A 21,643-nucleotide genomic window follows, 5' to 3' on the forward strand; every position below is an offset into this window, starting at 1 on the left:
CATTTGTCTGATTCCCCAAGATCCTTCCCTGTATTAAACCGTCAGACAGTAAAGCACATTTACCACATTATCTCAGCCCTTCAAAGAACTGCTTTCACTGAGGCACAACTTAATGTAACCTCCTTTGCCTTTATCGAGGGTCGATACAGGAAGCATTAGTTTGGGCAGTGTTTCTCCATGCTTGAAGATTTGATTTCTAGATGTTCTTTGTAAAAAAAAAAAAAGACCAAGGGAATGAATTTGCATTTGAGATTTTGCTCAAGGAAAAAAGAAAAAAGTCCCCACATCTTCCTATTGTCACAAATAATAAAAATAAGCATAATAAATTTTCCAGCATTTCTATTTTTTTTTTCTCTTTTCCTTAACATCTGAAGACTTAAAGTTAAGTCTCATTGCTGTTGATATCTTGTTGTAAGTCAATCCAAGAAATGGGATCTATTTAATTAGGGTGCATAAAGTCTTCTATGCTTGATAAGTATAATACAATGTACCTCTTAACAGTATGAGTTAGCATTTCCTTAAGACACAAGAGATGGTTGCTGAAATGAAGCAATTTCCTTCACCCAGGAATTAAACCCTGTTATATTTTCCCACAGCTCCCCATTGATGCATTATAGAAATGATGAAAAAGGAAATGCAACAATGTCTTCCCATAATGGGATTTCAAACGCTGTGTCATCTGAGAAGCGACTTGGGCATAATGGACACTTACTGAGCTAAACTGACGCAAGGCGCAAAGCGCCCTACAGATTTAAGAAAGTCCATAAAATGAGGCCATTTCAGTAAATTTATGCCTGAAGCATTTTGCACAGTGTGTTGTGAATCGAGCAATGTAATTGCTAATAACAACTTGAATAAAGGATCCTCCACTTTAGCCACAAATTAGAAAATTAGGAATAGGCTGTGACGATTGAAGATCTACTCCTCCCGACAGCTCCCTGCATTTCCTAAAAATGCTACTCTGTGCAGCTTAGGTGTAACTCGTTCAGCTAGAGCTTCCCCACTTAAAGGAAGCGTTTGGAAGATTCCCAGTGATTCTCACTGTATTTCTACTCAAGATAAAAATGAGAAAGGACAACTCAAATATTTTTTATTTGCGATAGCTAATGTGAGAATCAGCTTCGGAAATGAAGAGTGGAAGAGACTCAAAAGTACATTAGTTCCAAATGACATTTTATCGGATGATCACATGAGCATCCTTCACACCTTGGCGCCCTTGACTTGTTTACCCTGGTAAAGGTGGTGTAGCAGTTGGATGAGCTATGATGACAGGCGACACCTAAAATGGGGATGAAATCTTCAATCCCAGCTATACTTTGTAGGTCAAAGGATTCATGATATCAATTGTCAAAGCCTGATTAGTTAGAGTCGCTACTGAAACCAAACTCAGGGTAAGCAGTTTTTTTTTTTTACTATTTTAACCTAAAAAAAAAAAAACCCAGCTTCATTAAAATGCTCCTTTTCGATCAGACTCACTGGGCTGACAGAGACTGGATAAACCTTGAGAGTATGGCCCCTGGACACCCTTTGAACTCAGTACTGAAGTCATTCCTAAGGTTCACCCTTCAGTCAAAGATTGCACAGGCCCATTAAGCAAAATGAGACCTAATGGGCACACCAGCCCGAGGGCAAAACCAGAAGGCAGGAGGGGACAGGAAAGCTGGTAATGTATAATTTACTCAATAAAGTCCTTTCCCTGTCTATGACCTCATTTAAAAACTAACCAGTTATGATTTTATTGTAACTTCCTGCCTTAGCCCTATATAACCTTTTTTCTGAGACTCTTTCACGTAAAATTGCCATGTTTTCATTTAAGTGAGCTGGTATTTTCCTTCGTCCGGTTAAATCTTTATATGCTGAATAAATCCCTGAATTTTAATTTCAAGGCCAGAGAGGTTTTTCACTATGACAATCTAGAATAGTGAATGTATCAAGACCAAAGTTTTTTAGTTGTTGCCAGGGGCAGAACCAAAAAAAAAATCAAGCCCATTGCCATCAAGTCAATTCCAACTCATAGTGACCCTATAGGACAGAGTAGAACTGCCCTATAGGGTTTCCAAAGAGTGACTGGTGGATTCAAACTGCTGACCTTTTGGTTAACAGCCAAGCTCTTCACCACTGCACCACCAGGGCTCCACCAGGGGTGGGGGAGGGAAGGAGGAGTCATTGCTTAGGGGGCACTGAGCTTGTGTTAAGAGTGATGGAAAAACACGCAAATACGTAATGATAATGGATCCACAACATGCTGGATTTAATTAAGGTGAATGATTGAATAGTACATGTAAGCAATGTTGAAATGGCAAATGTTTATAAACCAAAAACCAAACCAAACGCAGTGCCGTCGAGTCGATTCCGACTCATAGCGACCCTATAGGACAGAGTAGAACTGCCCCATAGAGTTTCCAAGGAGTGCCTGGTGGATTTGAACTGCTGACCCTTTGATTAGCAGCTGTAGCACTTAGCCACTACGCCACCAGGGTTTCCGCAAATGTTTATACATGTATATAAACACATATATATCACAATATATATACACATGTACAACACAATAAAAAAACACATATAAATACAATAAAAATGTTACTGTAAAAAAATAGAACCCCTCTTCCAGCTCTCTTGCCCACTCCCCAGGACTCCTCTGACTTCCTCTTGCCTCCACAGGTCCTGTGGAATAGCTGTGCAGAATTCCAACCATCGCCATTTTGCAAAACTATAATAACTGATGTATTCAATAACAAAATTAAAAGGGGCATTCTGATTTCAGAACAGTAAACAACACTCAGTAAATAATGCTTTTAATTTATTGAAAGTGCTTTTGCCGAAATGGGATGACATATAAAAAGCCTTGAAAGAAAAAAATTGCCAACCACAAATAATATATCCTGCAAAACTTTCATTCAAATATGATGATGAAATTAAGACATTTCCAGATAAACAGAAATTAAGGGAATATGGAAAAACCAAACCAAACCTTCAAGAATTATTAAAGGGAGCCCTGTGGCCTGAGACCAAACATCAGACCACAGCCTGAAACTAGGACACAAGATTGTACCAGCCAGATACGAATGCAGGAAATGAACTCTCAAGGACTATTCAAAACCAAAAGAATTGCAACAGAGAACCAGAGAGGTTAATCTGTAAATGACAACAACGTCAGAACAATTAAAGAGAGAATAAACAGTATAGGTATAGAACTTTCTAACAGAGAGGAAGGCAAGGCGATACCAAGTAATAATAGACTGGTTCCAACCTAGGAATATAAGGGTAAATTTCAAGGTTACCACAAAGAAAGTTAACAAAACTGCTCATCAGAATAAAGAAGAAAAACATAAAGTCTCAATAAAAACAAAATCTACAAAAACAAAAGAAATGAAAAAGAAATCCACAAAAGTGATTTTGCCAGGAAATCATCACAGATTTAAATAATAGGCACCAAAAAGTGCATTATCTCTGTCTTCGTAATTCTAGGCTACCCATTTAGCTGTAAGAAATTATGTAAATGGACAAATGATGGAGAATGTATTCACATTAGACCCACCCTTAAAATGTGCAGGACCCAGAGAAATAGCACAAACAGAGGTCCTCATACAGTGTATCTAAATGTCTAACAGTTATAAAACCAGCTAACACAGGGTTAAATAAAAATACTTTTTCTTGACTCTAACAAATCAACCTTCATAATAAAGTGGAAAAACATGAGTAAAACTTTTTTTGTGACTGAACCAGGCCAGATATCGGAGCTGATTTATTTAGTTGGATCATCTTGTCTAGGTGTTGGGCGCGTCTAGATGTTCTTTTGCTGGGCTGGCAGTGTTTGGGATATGTAATTAAAGAACGTACACAATCCAAAAATGTATTGCAAAATATTTTTCCTTTATTTCATCAAAACCGCAAATTGCTTTATAAACAAGGTTGTAGCATTATTTTCGTACTTCTGGCAGGAATGATCTAAGGATTTATGGGGTAGTTCTACTCTCTGCTCTGCCCTACAGGGTTGCTATGAGTTGGGATCGACTCTTCTGCAGTGGTATCATCAACTGTACCCAAAGCATACAAATTTTGAATATATTTTAGTCCAAAAATGTAAATTACACTAAATATAAATAATTAAAAATCAATATAATATTGTTGGTTTAACATTACAAATTGTTTCTCGGCTGCCATTCAGGGGCTGCCAATTTTGTTCTAATTGTGAGTGCTTCCAGAACCAGGGCTGGGAGACAAAGGAGCAGAACTGGCTTCTCAGAACTGCTGGGAAGTATACTCTGTCAGGCAGGTGTCTGCTGTATTTGTTCCATAGGAGAGGAAGAATTTCACAATTATTTTTTTTCTTTTACCTAAGCACTTTTTTCTTCTTTTGCATTTTTAGTTTTTCACTTAACAACAAATCCCTGAAATTACCCCAAATCAATCTGTAGAGATTTTCATTTTGTTTTTTTTAACAGCCGCGTGGTTGTTCATTGTGTGTATATACCATAGTTTATTCAACCACTCTGCTATGTCTGAGCGTTTAGTTGTTACCAGTACTTTGCAATTAGACACAATGCTGCCTTGAATGACTGTAGGGTCACGACGAGTCAGAATCGACTCCACGGCAATGGGTTTTTGTTTTTTTTTTTTTTTGAGAGAGAGAAAGAGACATACACAGAGACAGAGTCCCTGGGTCGTGCAAACACTTATGTTCTTTGCTGCTAAGCCAAAGTTTGGAGGTTCGAATCCACTCAGAAACACCTCGGAAGAAAGGCCTGGAGATCTACTTCCAAAAAATCAGTCACTGAACACCCTGTGGAGCACAGTTCTACTCTGACACACGTGAGGTTCCCACGAGTTAAAATCCACTTGGTGGCAACTTATACTGATATATGTATATATATACTGAATCTCTACACTGCAATATCTTAACATCATGAGAGCGTTTCCCAAACTGTGTTCTACAAATTCCACAAAGTTGATTAATTAGCTGTGTGACATATTTCTTGCTGACCTACTCTGAGACTAGGAAGAAAGGCCTAGTGAGCCACTTCTGAAAATTAGCCAGTGAAAATCCTACGTATCAGAGAATATTGTCTGAGTCTTCAGCTCTCTTATTTTGGGCACGTTATCAGTAAAGCCTGATCTCCGAGAAGGACACCGTGTTTGGTAAAGCAGAGGGCCAACAACAGTGAGGGAAACCCTCGATGAGACGGATTGACACGATAGGTGCAGTGACGGACTCAGACAGACCAAGGACCATGAAGATGGCACAAATCGGGCGATATTTATTTCTGTTACACATGGGGTCACCATGAGTTGAAACCTAATCAATGGCAATTTACAACAACATATAATCCTCACGCTATTCTAAGCATTGGAGGTAAGAAGAAGATAAAATCAGGTTTTATTTATTTCCTCCATGATGTTTTTTAATTTTTTACTTGGTCCTACACATTTTTGTTGGGTTTATTCCTAGCAATTACATATTTTACATTTTCAGTATAATTTTTTGTTTTATGTTATGTTTCCTACTAATAAAACTCCTGATTTATAGTATTTATTTTGAAAGAAGCCACTCTACCAAATGTTCTTGTTAGAGTTAATAGTTTCCTTTTGATTTGTTTTGCTTCTTTTGGGAGATATTAATATCACCTTCGAATAACTACGTTGCTGTCCTACACTCTTCAAGTACTTATGCTTCCCGTTTGCTGGTCTTGGCTAGAACTTCCAGAAAGATATAAAATACTATTGATTTTTTGCTCAGTTTCATCGGCATACCTCTATATTTTCATCCTTAAGTAAAATACTGAATACACATTTGCGATTGGTATTCTTTTAATATAAAATAGGCTTATTTTCTTCTATGTGTATCACATTAAAAATGTTTTATTAGATACAACCATTGCGTTGTTTAACTGACAGTTAGTAAACTAGTGATGTGATCTTTTTTTCCCTTTGTCCTAGCAAAGATCTGAATCACAGCAACGTATTTCCTACTATTTAAGCATCCTTGGGTATAATTTGTTAATCTTTAAATGTAATACTGATTCTTTTTTTTAACTTTTTCCTTAGAATTTTTTCTGTCTACAATTAAGATTATTTTATAATTATAATTCTAGTAATTTTATAGACCTGCATACAATTTGGATTTCTCTATGTAAACGTAAAAGTAAATGTTCAGAAGTCTCCTAAGAGTATCTTCGATAATTTCCTTGGTGTGTGGCTGCTGGTCTATAGAATTTGTGTGGATTCCATGTGAATATATAGAAGACAAGCAAGGTATTTTCACCATGAAAGGAAGGTTTCATTCATAAGCCCAGGGCCCAGAAACAGCAACTGTAGACGCTGAAATCTTTCAGTCAAGTTTCCTCTCCTTTAGGTGATTGAGGAATGTGTTCTTGCTTTTATTGTCACTAATTTCTATCAAAACTATTCCTAAAGTAGTAGTAAAAATTGGACATTACTCTATTATTCTGTTATGTCTATTATGTTACTTCTATTTTCTCTCAGATATTTTTGGGTGGGAATTCAATACAAAGTAACTTTTGCATTACTTATTAGCATGCATTTTTTTAAAAACGTGTGTTCTATTTTTCTCTCTGTCCATCCTTAAGTACTCCTTAATAAAGGGCATGTAAAGTACCTTAATAGTTTCTATTCCGAAGAACTTAAGTGAGAGGAAAGAAAAAAAAAAAAACTTAAGAACTCCATTTTTCTTAGTCAGGAGAATTATCTAATTATACACTCAACTTCGAATACTAAGTTCAGGTAATTTAATTAAGATGTCAAACAAATTAAAGTCCTCTAAAGTGTTTCATTTTAAATCTATAGTTTCTCATTACTTGGTTGTACTTTTAGGATTTTTCTAGTGCTTATTCGAAGATTTTATTATTCCATTATAAGCATCATGAGAATATAACTTGTACTGTTAAAATATTATTATATTTATGATCCATTATGGAATTTCCTGCTAGTAAACCCTGGTTTTATAAGATTATAGTAAAACACACAAAACAACCACACGCACGCTCTTTATCGATTGATGACATTGAAATTCTACGTTCACTCTCTCTCTCCTCCCTGCTTCTTATTTTACCTTTAAGAGAAGACTTGGTAATTAAGAGGGGGAGGGAGGATTAGAAAACAGATACCTCTTCAGAGAAATCTTTTCCCCTGTTTTGTCTCTGATTTTTGATCAACACTCTTTCCGGATTCCTAAGTTTTCTATTTTCTTACCTGAGTTGCATCCTGCTCTCAAAGGCATCCTCAACAATCTAGGATTTTTTAAAAGAATAGTAGGAACTTCCCTAGATCAATGGAAACCCTGGTGGTGTAGTGGTGAAGTGCTACAGCTGCTAACCAAAGGGTTGGCAGTTCGAATCCACCAGGTGCTCCTCGGAAACTCTATGGGGCAGTTCTACTCTGTCCTATAGGGTCCCTGTGAGTCAGAATCGACTCGAAGACACTGGGTTTGGTTTGGTTTGGTTTTCCTTAGATCAATGTGTCAAAGGATTGAGGACATTGGTTTTATCTCCACCCTCCACCCCACTCACCATTTCCAACCCTCTGCCCCCTGCAAGCACATCTACTTTCAATTCTAGGTTCCCAAAGCCTTCATCAAGGCTCGTGATGCAGTGTGCCTTTTGCCTGTACAAACGCATATATCACTATGTCAGAGCATTAAATAGAAGGCAAGGAAACCTCGATTCATTGAGACTTTGTCTAAAAGTCAGAGACCACCAGTTGAAAAGTGCACAAAACTAATTAAATCAATAAAATCCTCTTCTATGACGACAAATAATTGCCCTGACCTTTGCTTTACTAAATTGATTGGATCCACGTCTCTGTGACAGTGAAATATCTTACCCACTAACCAAAAACAATCGAACTGGTGGCTTGGCAGAGTGAAGTCAAAGCTTTAGGTGAAGTTTGGGGCTGAAATAATCCAATGGGCCACACACTTTGTGGTCTTTCCGAGTTTTTGTGGGGTGTTGTAGTTGGTCTTACTTGAGATCAGGTCTTTGGTGGACAGTTTGCAGCTTGTTACTTGAAGTACAGTTCAAGGGGCCTGGAACATTTCAGAACAATACTCAGCTCTCTAAATCAGTTTGGCCAGATTTGGCTCCTCCCACCCCCTCCAAAAGCCAAAATTCATATCGTAATTTCTGTTTAATTTACTCTTCTTACATTTCCCAGAGCTCTGCATTTACTGTCCTTTGTCATAGTTTTAAATCTGTCTCAATCTCCTACATACAAGTATAAATACTTATACCTAAGGATTTTAATACATTAATAAAAAACTCATTCACTGAGGACAATTATTCTGTTCTATTCTAGATGCATACAGAGAAGAGTAACTTGGATTCTAGATAATTATAATATGCGCAATTAACATCAGTTGGGCTCATTACGCTCGGCTTGTTTAATCCTCAGAACAACACTGGGAGTGGGCACGTTCGTTACCGTTTTATGGTAAGAGGACCAAGACACAGACAGATCAGTAACTTCCCTACAGTCACATAGTGAATAAGTTGTGGAACCAGGACTGAAACCCCAGCAGGCAGACTGCAGAGCCAAAGCTCTTAACCATATTCACCCAATGCTTATTCACTCTCCTAACCGCTAGAAACATACCAACATACCAGTCACAGCCAAGCTTCCACTGTTCATTGAACAGACCAAGGACTGTTTATAGCTCTTGTAAAATTATAAGTACAAGCACATCTTACTATGTTCCTCTCTTACCAGTTTTATTATCTAGAGGAAGAGACTATTCTACGACTATGACTTCAAAACTATACCACCTTACTCTATCATAAACACAAAAATGTTGTTACAAAGGGCTTCAATCATAATGCAATCCAGCATCTAAGCTATGTTAAGTTTCCTTAACAGCATGTCACTGGACATGGGCCATAGACTACACCTGACTCCGTGTTTCACTTTTCCACTTGGTGAAGGTACCACCACAGTTTCTCACATTCCCTGTAATCGTCATCACTGGCAACTGCATTTCTGTTCACAGAAGCGTACGATTGCTTTATTTCCACCAAGTCTCTTTATTTTAAAACAAAGCCTACCTACTTCTACCACGAGCGTATATGTCTATTCTCTCGTTGGTGTGCATCAGTTAACAGCACGTAAACGACCTTATTTCCTCTGCCATTAGTGAAAAACTCTAACAGCCACGACCATCACTGCATGGTTAAATTGCAGCCCTTCATGCTCCGTAAATGTTAGTGGCTATCTCCATTTCCTCTGGTGGTTTTGACCTTCCGAATTTTGAGGCAGGTTCTCTATACAATTGGCATCGACATTAATTTCTTAAACGGAATCAGCTCATGTAAAGCAGCCGAAAATCCTCACATAATTTTGAGACCATTTCATTATATCCTGCAAAACAAGCATATGGAAGAAAAGACAGCAATGGGATTGCAGTTCAGAAGAATATCAGGTAAATATGGTATTTCCTGATGGATGCTATTTTAGAAAGGAATTTAAATTATGGAAGTTATGAAGTAGTTTCTTATAGGAATCTTTAAAGTTTTCTTTTTCCTTAGTATACAGTAATCTACCTGATGTGAACTGTGGAGTGTCAAAAGTACCATGTGTTGAAACTTATGCCAAGGTTGTCTGGCCGGTAGCCAACACATGGATCTCACCATTATCCACACCCTTTAAATATCTTTTGGAGACATACATCCTGTAAAGGGGTTAAAGTATCACCATGGCCATCCTGGAGCCCTGGTGGCATAGTTGGTAAGAGCTCGGCTGCTAACCTAAAGGCTAGCAGTTTAAATCCACCAGCCACTCCTTGAAAACTCCATGAGGCATTTCTGGTCTATCCTTATAGGGTCGATATGAGTTGGAGCCGGTTCGATGGCACCTAACAAAAACAACATGGCCACCCTAGTCTAGGTCATCCTGGTCTAGACTTCCAGCAGCCTTCACCTTAACTCCCTGCTTTCCTGAAATTCTCCTCTCCCCATAGCAGCCAAAGGGATGTTTCAAAAGCATAAATTACTTGCTACGTATAATCTTCTCATGATCCAAGAATGAAATCTAATGCCTTGCTGTGGCTTAGAACAGCAGACCTTCTCCATTCTTCCAACTGTCTTTCTTTTTCTTTTCTCCTCTCTCCATCCTTTCCAGCCTCAACAGATCGTGATTTTCCTTTGCACAGTCCTCCTCAGGACCTTGATACTTTCTATTTCCTCTGACGGGAAGATTCTTTCCCAGATCTACTGGCTTCCCACATCATTCAGGACTCTTCTCAAATATTACACCCACAGAGAGCTCCTTCCTGACTCCTGGCGTGAAAAGAGTGCTCCTCCACCAATAAGACTCCTGTACTTGTTTTATCTTCATAATAAAGATACAATGAACAAGGGAGTCTCTACCCTGCCTCCCACCAGAATGCAAGCTCCATGCGGGCAGACACTTTCTGTTGTCTCTTGCTATATCTCCAGCTTCTGGAAGAGAACCTGTTATGCACATGAGTGAGTGAACATCATATGGCAGTGATACTACTAGGCAATAGTGGAAGTAGGCTGTGGTATCATATTTTTCACACATTTATACCTAGCAGAAGTTACAGGCAATGCCTTACAAGACCTAAGTCAGTGTTTCTCAAGCGGTAGTGTACAGCCCAGCTACATCATCAAGATTTCCTATTGTAAGAAGAAATTTCTAGGCTTTACCCACACATAGTCCCTGGGTGGTACAAACAATTAAGGTGCTCATCTGAAAACTGAAAGGTTGGAGGTTCCCCTTCACTCAGAAGCACCTTGGAAAAAGTTCCGGCAATCTACTCCTGAAAAACCAGCCATTAAAAACCTTATAGAGCACAACTCTACTCTGATATGTATGGGGCCATCGTGAGTCAGAATAGCTCAACAGCAAGCAGTTTTTTTAAAGGTCCCTGGGTAGGACAAGGACCCCTGGTGGCACAGTGGTTAAGAGCTCGTCTGCTAACCAAAAGGTCAGCAATTTGAACCCACCAGCTGCTCCTTGGACACCTGATGGGACAGTTCTACTTTGTTTTTTGGGTGGCATAAATGGTTTGCTCTGGGCTGGTAACCAAAAGTTTGGTGATTTAAATCTCCCCAGCAGCACCACAGAAGAAAAGACCCTATGATTTTCTTCTGTAAAGATTACAGCTAAGAAAACCCTATGGAGCAGTTTTACTAAGTAACACATGGGGTCGCCATGACTTGGTGGTACAAGACAACAACAACACCCCACACAGAAAAAAATCAGGACCTTGAAAATTAGGCCTGGGATACTATATTTTTGCAAGCTTCCTTGGAGATTGCTGAAAAATATTGCCTTAGAGAATAAGTTTCCAAAGCAAGGCCATCCAAAAAAAAAAAAAAAAAACCCAGTGCTATCAAGCCTATAATCTAGTCTCAAGCCCCATCTCCATTTCCTTCACTCAGGGGTCATGCTTTGCTAAGTCCCTTGATAACTAACTCCTTGATTTCCCTAAAAACACCGCACCACACCACACACCACACACCACACACCACACACCACACCACACCACACCCCCTCCATTTTGGTCCTTTGCTCATTTCAGACATCTCCCATGGAAAATTTTCCTAACCCTGTAAATACCTATTGTCATGGATTGAATTGTGTCCCCCCCAAAATATGTGTATCAACTTAGTTAGACCATGATTCCCAGTATTGCGTGGTTGTCTTCCATTTTGTGATTGTAATTTTATGTTGGGAGGATTAGGGTGGGATTGTAACACCACCCTTACTCAGGTCACCTCCCTGATCCAGTGTAAAGGGAGTTTCCCTGGGGTGTGGCCTGTACCACCTTTTATCTCTCAAGAGATAAAAGGAAAGGGAAGCAAGCAGAGTTGGAGACCTCATACCACCAAAAAAGCAGCACCAGGAGCAGAGCACGTCCTTTGGGCCCAGGGTCCCCACACGTGAGAAGCTACTGGATGATGGGAAGATTGAGGACAAGGACCTTCTTCCAGAGCCGACAGAGAGAAAGCCTTCCCCTGGAGCTGACGCCTTGAATTTGGACTTTTAGCCTACTTTAACTGTGAGGAAATAAATTTCTCTTTGTTAAAGCCATCCACTTGTAGTATTTCCGTTATGGAGGCACTAGATGGCTAAGACACCTGTGAAATTCTAGGCACCCTTAGAAAGACTGATCAAACGCCCCCTCCACTGTAGGGTCTATCTGGGCAAAAATAACTGGTGATCTCGTAACACTTTCATTGTCGATTACTCCTAACACTCTCTAGTGCTGTATAAAAGTTATCAGTGTGCACGTTAGTCTTCCTCGTGAGGTAGTAAATTCCTGAAGAGTAGGAACAGCTTTCTTTAATTTCACTCTCTTTTTTAATATCCTGCAGCACAAAGACTTGTTCAATAAATATTAGCCAAGTTTGAAGTTGTCTAGGCTATCCTTTTTGTTTTATTCAGACTTTTACTTGCTCAATCCTGATATAAGGTAATGTGGAAAAATACGGGGAAATGTAGTAGCGAGTCAGGGGAGTCAGGGATCTGGCTCCTAACCTCTTCTCTGTGGCTGAGTAGCCATGTGTCCGTAGGCAAGCTGTTGACCGTTTCCTTGCCTTAGCTTCTTCTTACATCATTTAGACACAAAAATGGCTGCTGACTCTTTCATACTAATCTCCTCAGGATACAATTAAATAAAAATGCTTAAGTTCTTCAAAGAGATTTTAAAGAACTCTACAAATGAAAGCAATTACTATTATGGTCAAGTTCACCTGCAATTAAAAAAAAAAAAGTATCCCTGGTGATGCAAAGTAATAGTTATGCTTCTTGGTTGCAAACGTTTGAAATCTACTTTGAATAATTAAGCAGAAAGCACTTTTGTTGAAAGGATAACAGATAGCGCACAGAAACAATGAGCAGATGTACAGGATGGGAAGTAATAAGGAAACAGACATGTAGCCAAGATGGCACACAGGAGCAGTGTGGATGACCACGGGCAGCCTTGGCCCTACCCCCACGTGCAGATACGGCTGCCCCCGAGCACTTGGGACCAAATCCTGACTAAACTCTGACTACACCCTTGCCTTTGAATTATCCCTTAAGATTACAAGTTCCACCTGTAGTGTCTAGTTAAAAAACAAAAAACCTGTTGCCATCGAGTTGATTCGGGCTCATGGCGACCCTATAGGACAGAGTATAACTGCCCCATAGGGCTTCCAAGAAGCAGCTGGTCGATTCAAACTACCGACCTTTTGGTTAGCACCAAGGTCTTAACCACTGTGCCAGTTAGCCAAGGCTATATGCTTGCCCACACCCATGCTCCCAGGGAGCCAAACAATTACTTCTGCAGTGAGAGGCGAGTTCCTGCCTACTACCACTGCTAGGATCCAACACAGTAGGAAGGGTGTTGGATCCTTGGATGCTGAGCTAAGCAGCCGAAAACAATATATGCCCAACATCAGCCTCATTTTCCCTAAAAGAAACTTTAAAATCTTGTTCAATTTTCTGACATTTTGCCTGACATAATCTGAGCTCATTATTGAACTTCACTAAGCACCTGTCAGAAATCCTGTAAGCTCACTGGAATGAAAACAAGGAAAACATGTTTCAAATCAGAAGAAAAAGGCTAAATCTTAAAAAACTAAAATTTAGATTAGAATAGTATGACAAAGTTATTACATAGATAGATTCCCAGGACTACATATGGGGTAATTTTAAATACATTAACAATTAGGAAATGTATAATGAACAAATCTCCAAATATATCAGAAATGCAATTATAAGCAATATTTTTTACTTCAATTTAAAGCTTGGTATTGTACCAAACTTGGAGCTCTATTCTGCTTAAACATAGGAGAAAAATAGAATAAGAAATTAACAAACAACAAGAATAAAAAAAAAAGTCAGCATAAAAATTATCTATAGAATCTGGTAAATTTGTGTATCAATGTCTCTACATTTATGTATTTATATATCTGCATAAATTTATAGAGCCAGAAATTAAATTTTCCATATTTTTGTATGAGAATTCAGTTGGTTTGAATAGATTCATATGGACCTGGAAAGAATATTGAAACCCTTCTATTAAATTTGGACATGATCTAGATTTTTTTCCTAGAGCCTGTGTAAATATGGAAAAGCACTTGTCTTGATTGCAGTGACGAGGCAATGTTCCAGTGTTTGTGAATACAGGAGCAGAAACAATGCCCAATCTGCCTAACACTGAGCTACTACGGAAGCTTAGACACATAGCTACCCAAGAATTTGCACCTTTTTCAAAATAATACCTTTGTTTTTAAGAAGTTCTCCCTGCAAAAGGTAAAACTTTTCTTCCAGTTCAGGCAACTCAGGATTGCTTGCTTTCAAATGAGCTGAGTAAAAATATTCAGCCTTAGAAAAAATTTCTGCTAACACAAACCATTGAAAAGTCTAATAAGCATTATTGCTTTCACTGTTCCCCTGAAGAGACTTAACACAATTATTGCTAGAATTTGCCCTAGATTTTGAGTCAGCTGCTGCAAGAGAAAAATAATACTGTCAACGGAGTTAATTAAAATTCGTGTTAATAAACTACAGCAGAGTGGAAAAAAAAAATGGCCAGTAGTTATCAATATTTCTCATTGGCAGCAATTATGTTTATTTTTAAACATACGTAACCCCAAGTGACACTATTCATAATTTCCATGTGGAGCTCCTTTTCCGAAAAGACTTGACAATTTACTTCTTCACAGTTCACACAACATGTCAATGCAGACAGCCTATGTTATGGATTGAGTTGTTTCTCCCAAAAAGATAAGTTAAAGTTCTAACCACTGTAACTGTGAATGCAACCCCACTTGGAAACGGAGTTTTTCTTTCATAGTGTTAATGACAAAATATATTGTATCTTGGCAGGTTAAAACCAGAACCAAACCAGTTGCCATTAAGTTGATTTCGGCTCATGGCGACCCTGTGTGTGGCCCAGTAGAGCTGTGCTCCACAGGGTTTTTCAATGGCTGGTTTTTTTTTTTTAATTGTGGTGAAAATATATACAACAAAACCTACAGCAATTCAGCAATTTCTACACGAATTATTCAGTGAATGGCATCCTTGTAAACACTGGGTGTGGCGAAAATACACCTCTATACCCTCTTTCTGAGAGAACTCGTCTTAAGAGTCTAAATCTTCTCAGATCACTCAGCACACCAAGACTTTAGATAGACCCTAAAAGAACAGAGAACTTTTAATCAAAATGGAAAAACACAACCCCTGGAATCTGGTCTCCTACCTCTCTGGGTCAGTGAAGCTCTCAGGCGTCAGGTAGTTTGCTGCAACACTAATACCAGCGGGAAAAGTTGAGAAACCTCAAGTCACTGAAACTTTGAGGAGACCTGGAGCCCTGGTGGTGCAGTGGTTAAGCATTTGGCTGCTAACCAAAAAGGTCAGCAATTCAAATCCACCAGCGGCTTGTTAGAAACCCCATGGGTTAGTTTTACTCTGTCCTATAAAGTCGCCATGGGTTGGAATCGAGCAGATGGCAACGGGTTTTTGGAGGTGTTTTGAGGTTGTCTCTGAAACTACCCTAAAGGCTCCTTCCGATATTCAGTCTTCAAATTGTGGAGAAAACTGAGTGTATAAAACTCCCTTTGCAGTGTATCGTTGGACTGTTAGGTGCTATAGGTTATGCCTGACTGGATGTTTTGTTTTTCAACTGGGAGAACTTTGCTTCACAGCAAAGAATTAGGCACCATACCCTCCAAGAGACTTTGACAAAGAAGACAACAGGTTTCTTTTGCCTTAGCTTCCTCTGGTTTATTTTTCAGCTGCTGTCAAGATCAAAGTACACTTGGGAAGAAAACAATAGGCAAGTGAAATGTTTTCCTACTCTTCAAGTATAAGAAATTTACAACTGAGTCTGGCTTAGAGCAGAAAAGAATTAAGGGCTATCAACATCAGTATAAACCACTCCAGTCTTACTGGTTTTTCATTCCGCGTCAGGCCTTATGCTACTCTTTTGTGTTACAAGTTCAGCAGTGAAAAGAACACAAATCTCGAAGCTGACCATAGGCCAAATGCAGTAAGATAGCATTTAACGTTATTTTCTGTAGCAGCATGCAAAACATCTGTCTTAAACAAACACATACATAATACACACACACAGACACAAATGTTTATAAACAGTCCTATATCAGATAATAACGGACTTTCACAAAGAAAAAGACACGTGGAAAAACGCGCTCTCTGCCCTCGGAAGTAACTGAAGAAAATCAAAGACGTGAAATACACCTGACTTTCCTTTCTACGCGTTTTACATGTGCACTTGCTATTCCAGTGCAAATCCTTTAGAAAGCAGTTAGCAGTAAGGAACTCTGTCTCTTAAAGACAAGAGTACAAGCATTTCTTAGCAAGCAATACAACCCACTCAAATCTGCTGAGTTCATAACACATAAAGTCGGGCAAATGACGTTCCCCTTCAGTTTCTCTATTGAGAAACGTCTGTCGGTATGCCGGCTTATAATTCAGACAGGAAAATGTTGCCAACTTCTTCTAATATAGGAATATAGTTTTACATAAAGGCGAAGAATATTGAATACACCATGGTCTGCAAAAAGAACGAACAAACCTGTCTTGGAAGAACTACAGCCAGAATGCTCCTTAGAAGCAAGGATGGCGAGACTTCATCTCACATACTTTGGACAGGTAATCAGGAAGGATCAGTCCCTGGAGAAGGACATTATGCTTGGTAAAGCACAGGGTCAGCAGAAAAGAGGAAGACCCTCAGTGAGATGGATAGACACAGTGGCTGCAACAATGGGCTCAAACGTAACGACAACTGGGAGCATAGTGCAGGACAGGGCAGTGTTTCATTCTGTGGTACTTACGGTTGCTATGAGTCAGAACCACCTCGATGGCACCTAACAACGACAACGACAGTAATAACAAATCTGCCTAGGTTGGGAACAGGGGCATACAGAAAAAACATAAAAGAGGCTTTTTGAAATGGATTCTGAAAGATGAGTTAAGCATTCTCCAGGTAGAAAAGAAAGTATTTCAAGTGTAGGGAAAAATTTATGCAAAGAACAAGAGCACATTCTAAAAAACAGCACTATTGGGGTGGGGATATATTTATTCCAACAGCAAAGGATAAAATTGTAAAGACGGTTTGGAGGCAGATTGGGAAGACCTCTGAACACCATGGAAAAGTGTTTTCTTTTTATCCGTTGGTCGACAGGAAACTGTCATGAGCTTGTATACAGATGAAAAATGATAAGATCATTATTTAAATAAGTCATGGTATGGACTAGGTTGATACTGAAGGCAGGAAGTCCAGGTCATTGCAATTATCTGTCTGAACAAAGAGCAGAACCATAAACGAGCCGGAGGAAAAGGAAGACTATAAATCTTGAGGCAAGTGACAAGGCTAAAATGACAATAGACAATAGCATTTGGTAACATCTTAGAAGATCAAAGGAGATCCCTAGGTTTCCAGAGGGCTAGGGAAATTAAAAGGCCTTTAACTGAGATGAAAAAGACAGAAGAAATGATAGAGTGGGATAAAATACTGCCTACAATTTGGAACCTGTAGTGATTATTACATTCCTGAAAGGACTTTGAGGCGTTCTGATAAACGAGTCCCCAGCACTGAATCACAGATTTCATGGATTTATTTTCTTCTGAAAGGCAAGCTGGGCTGACAGCTCCGGTCAGTGGGTCCACCACGAGTTTGTCAGTTTGCCTGTGAGTCATTGGGTGGGGAAGGAGATTGAGCCCTGAATGAGAGCTACCAAAAGGGAAGCTTAAAACCCTAAAGACCTACTTTACCATTACCACAATGTTTGGTTCAGGGATGCGAGAGTGTAAAAAAGACAATGAGAGAAGGTGTTCAAAAGGATGACAGGAAATACCTTTCCAGAGACTTTGGAAAACAACCTAACAATACTCAAGGATCAATCTGTCATCACTCTTTTCTTTACATGGAAAGTCTTTCCATAAATAAGTGATAATTTGAATTAAGGCTTATATTATTATTAAACTAAGTCACCATTGGTTTTTACTTCTATAGAGTTTGGCACCAATTTGCTGAATAGACTCTTGATGTCACTGAACATATCCCTCTGTCCTTTGCATTTTCTGTAAACTGGTAGCTGATATAGAAGCTCAATCTATTTAAATTAGGTATTTTTTGGTATGACAATGTGGTAGGTCCACCAGGCGTCTGTCAGTTTGTCATACTGTGGTAGCTTGCTTGTTGCTGTGATACTGGAAACTTTGCCACTGGTATTTCAAATACCAGCAGGGTCACTGTTGGTGGACAAGTTTCAGCAGAGCTTCCAGACTAAGACAGACTATGAAGAAGGACCTGGCAGCCTACTTCTGAAAAAAATGGCCAGGGAAAGTCTTATGAATAGCAGCAAAACATTGACTGATGTAGTGCTGGAAGATGAGCCCCTCAGGTTGGAAGGCACTCAAAACATGACTGGGGAAATGCTGCCTCCTCAAAGTAGAAAAAAAAAAAAATGTTGCCATTGAATCAATTTCAACTCATAATGACCCTATAGGACAGAGTAGAAATGCCCCATAGAGTTTCCAAAGAGCACCTGGTGAATTTGAACTGCAGACCTTTTGGTTAGCAGCCGTAGCACTTAACCACTGCGTCACCAGGGTTTCCCTTCAAGGTAGAGTTGACCTTAACGATGTGGATGGAGGCAAGGTTTTGGGACCTTCATATTGGTTTCTAGTGATCTTTCTTTTTACAAGTACATTTTGGTCCATTGTGTTGATGTATCACAGTTCATTTAATCACTTTTCTATGTATGATCATTTAGGTTCTCTCCAATAGTTTGCAGTTCCAAACAGTGATGTAATGATACCTGTAAGTACGAACTTTTGTATTATTGCAGGGCACGTCATTTTAATTTTCAATTCTCTATGTCTGAAGTAGGATGCCTCAGTGTTTAAGGGCTATTTTTATATCCTATTGTGAATGATCTATTCATGTCTTTTTCCTAATTTCTACTTTTTCTTTTATTTGCCACTCAATTTTTAAGAGTTCATTATGTATTTGCAATATTAGTCCTTTATCCGTGATATGTGTTAGAAATATTTTCTCCGAGCTTTTTAATTGTCTTCTGATTTTGCTTATGATGTTTTCGTTCATGCAATTCTTGGTTTGGTCCTGTATTGCCTGTGATATTGTGATTGTTGGGTTTGGGCCACTAGCACCTGCCCTGTTGGCTGAAAGTCAGGGTATTGGGTTTGAGAGCTTGATCAGAACCCATAGGGTAGTGAAAGTGCAGGGACCCCAATGAAAGGATGCTGGGCAAACAAGACCAGCAAATAACTGCGCCAGAAAAGACCTGGTCAGAGCAATCACTATAGTCCTGCGTGCTCCGGCTCCGCTTTTCCCTCCATCCCCGCTTTTCCCTCCATCCCAGGCACGTTCCTGTACCAGTGCTTATTCCATTCTTCACAAGCAACGATTTCTAAGACCAATCTCCCGTTTGGGCCAAATGGCAGTACAGTATTCACACAGCTGTGCAAGGAGATTCATCAGTCCCTAGAGCAATACTTCGATGGGGGTGGGGAACAAAACCAGGCCAGAACTCATGTTGATGTTTTCATCACTTTAAGGGTTAAAACAAAAAACAAAAAACAGTGAAACCGGTCTTTGGTTCTTTGTCTCTACCCATGAGCTGAAAATGCTCTCAATTTGGTTATCCAGGCTCCATTTTCATATCTTTGGTACACTTTTATGATTTCAAAAATTGCCTCCAGAAGAGAAAATGGCACAACATAAATATGATATCTGAAAGTTGAAGAGATATCAGGCTTGTAATGGCTAATGCATTCTGAAAAGTGAAATAGTGGGTGTGAATACCCTGACCTTTCATTATTTGGACTTGTTGGCATTTCTTCTCTCCCTTTATCTCTAGATTACAAGGCTGTAAACATAAAGCAATAGGGAACCAGTGTGCTGTAAAGAAATGGCAGATAAGAATATATTTAATGGAAAATTCAAAAACTATAATCAACAGCATACCCAATACAGTAAACACAAGTTGAAATAACAGATTGGTTTTTACTTTAAGTCTTTTCAAATCTTACAGGAAAAAAAAAAAAAGTTAGGCTGCAGTAGGTCAGTTTTTAGTATGAAATTTGGATACTGAGCTGACTTTTTTTTCATTGTTCAGGTGATTTTTCATGTGCCCATTACATATATGCTAAAGTTCTGCAGAAAGCCCAATAATTCAATGAAATGTTACATCAGTTTTATTCTATTTTTCTTTGTTGATCCCAACCAGCACATTTCTCTACTTCCCATTCAAAAATGAGGAAACAAGGGAAAGAAGGAAGGAAGGAAGGAAGGAAGGAAGGAAGGAAGGAAGGAAGGAAGGAAGGAAGGAAGGAAGGAAGGAAGGAAGGAAGGAAGGAAGGAAGGAAGGAAGGAAGGAAGGAAGGAAGGAAGGAAGGAAGGAAGGAAGGAAGGAAGGAAGGAAGGAAGAAGGAAAACAGGAAGGAAAGAGGGAGGTAGGAAGAAGGAAGGAAGAGAGGGAGGGAGGGATAGAGGGAGGGAGGGAGGAAAGGAGGACGGAAGGAAGAAGTTTGAATGGGTCCTTGAGACCTGAATCAACCTCTTGAATTCACCAGAACAGGCATTTTTGGTAAGGATCCACCAGTAGCCAGAGTCAAAGAGGAATCACTACCATCAATTCTACAGCCAGCTACATTCCAACCCCCACCCCCACCCCAGTTAGGAGTCCAGTGCTTTTCAGGTTCAAATCACAACTGTAGAAATACTATGTAAAAAACATGTGTGCATACCCCCTGAACTCAGTTTCTTCACCTAAAAAAACTGTAAAAAATCCAATCCTCTCAATTTTGCCATAAAGATGAAATGATACCCTTTCTTCAGGTAATCTTGGTCTACCTTATACCTCACTGTTCACTCTTGTTTAAGTCTTCTCTTTTTTGCTTCCTCTTCCTGTCTAATCTTCTTAATATTAGATTGTCCCAGAGTCCAGTCTTTTCATTTCTTCACTTATCACTACCTTGATTTCATCCAGTCCAGTTACTTTAAATACCATCTAGGTCAGCACTGTCCATCAGAACTTTTTTCTTTGATGGAAGTGCTCTATATCTGTTCTATCCAGTACAGTAATCACTCCCCACATGTGGCTCTGGAGCGTTTGAAATGTGGCTAATGCAGCTGAGGAACTGAATTTTTAATGAACTTAAATTTAAATAACCAAATGTGACTGGTGACAACTGTATTGGACAGTGCAGACCTATGTCATTTTATTACTCCAGGATTCATGCATCTGTCAACATGAGGTTTCAGTTGGAGATATCAAAAAGACACCTCAAATTCTCATGTCCAAAACTGAGCTGACCTCACCTCACCTCCATGTTAAGCGACAACAAGTCCATCCCACCAGTCGTTAGGGCACAAAGCTTGCAGTCATGCTTTACTTTTCCCTTTCTTTCCTACCCCAGAGTATATCTGGACTCTGACCACTTTGCACCAGCTTCTGTGAAACCAGCAAGGTATGAAATACTTTTGTCTCTTAAGAAAATTACTGTGGTGATTTCCAACCAGATCTTCTACCTTCATCCTTTTCCCTCCCTCATGCAGCCTGTTCTTAATTTAGTACCCAAAATTATCCCGATAAAATATAAGTCAGCTCACAGTCACACCTTTTTCCAATACTAC

The sequence above is a fragment of the Elephas maximus genome, chromosome 26 (assembly GCF_024166365.1).
Source record: "Elephas maximus indicus isolate mEleMax1 chromosome 26, mEleMax1 primary haplotype, whole genome shotgun sequence".
Lineage (NCBI taxonomy): Eukaryota > Metazoa > Chordata > Mammalia > Proboscidea > Elephantidae > Elephas > Elephas maximus.